This window comes from Aplysia californica, unplaced genomic scaffold, assembly GCF_000002075.1.
Source record: "Aplysia californica isolate F4 #8 unplaced genomic scaffold, AplCal3.0 scaffold00918, whole genome shotgun sequence".
NCBI lineage: Eukaryota > Metazoa > Mollusca > Gastropoda > Aplysiida > Aplysiidae > Aplysia > Aplysia californica.
Genome location: NW_004798188.1, coordinates 24,682 through 25,821, shown reverse-complemented (window position 1 = coordinate 25,821; position 1,140 = coordinate 24,682).

The following is a 1,140-nucleotide window of genomic DNA, read 5'->3' as shown; positions in this document are numbered from 1 at the left end:
AGCAACCTGACGATTACGAGTCCGGTAACCTAACCACTAGGCCACCGACGCCACAAACAGATAAACAAACAAACACATAGAAGCATTAGGAAAACAAGCAAACAACAAATACGACAACTGGAACGCTTTAGTTGTTGCTGATCGCAACAAAAAGTGCTATTAGAAGCGCTCCTCTGTTTCTCATCTTTGCATTTTCTTTCCAGGGTGGCCAACTATCCCCAACAAACAAACAAACAAAAAAGACAAGACAAGAAAACAACAATCCTCATAAAAAAACCCCACACCCAGCAACAACAATGTAACATACTCGTTGGTATTTGCTGATGGTAACAAAACAACACCACGTCATCATGTATGTGTGTGTGTGTGTGTGTGTGTGTGTGTGTGTGTGTGTGTGTGTGTGTGTGTGTGTGTGTGTGTGTGTGTGTGTGTGTGTGTGTGTGTGGGGGGGGGGTTGTGTGTGCATGTGCGTGTGCCTGTGTGTGTGTGTGTGTGTGTGTGTGTGTGTGTGTGTGTTTGTATGTGTGTGTGTGTGTGTGTGTGTGTGTGTGTGTGTGTGTGTGTGTGTGTATGTATGTGTGTGCGTGTGTGTATCTTATATAATTATTTGAGAGGAAAAAAACCAAAACTCAGTTTCATCACTGACGTTACGGTGACATAAACATCTGCATAAAATGTTGATGAAATAAAGTAACTGACAATTACATTTTGGGTTTATGTCAAACAGTAGTTCTTCAACACTTACTTATTTTGCTGTATAGTAATGGCATGACTAAAAAGTAAATATTAATACATTTTCAAAGCAAACTGCATGTCATTAGTAACGTCAGTGATCATGGGACCTTTGTAATCACAGCTCTATACCTCGCAGATGGCTTCACATATTATCTTCTGGATGGTGAATTTGGATTCAGTAGTGTTTAAGAAAGCTGGTAAAGGCTGGATTTTTATTCTACCTTGAATTGGAAAATTGGGGGGGTCCTGCAAGAAAATGGACCTGACCTTTTGAGAATGAGTCATACATGTGTGTGTGTGTGTGGGTGTCTGTATGTTTGTCCACTTAGCTCGTTTTCCAACGCACCCCCCACCACCCCCAACCACACCCCGCACGGCACATGTAAAAAACACTTCCTCAACTTT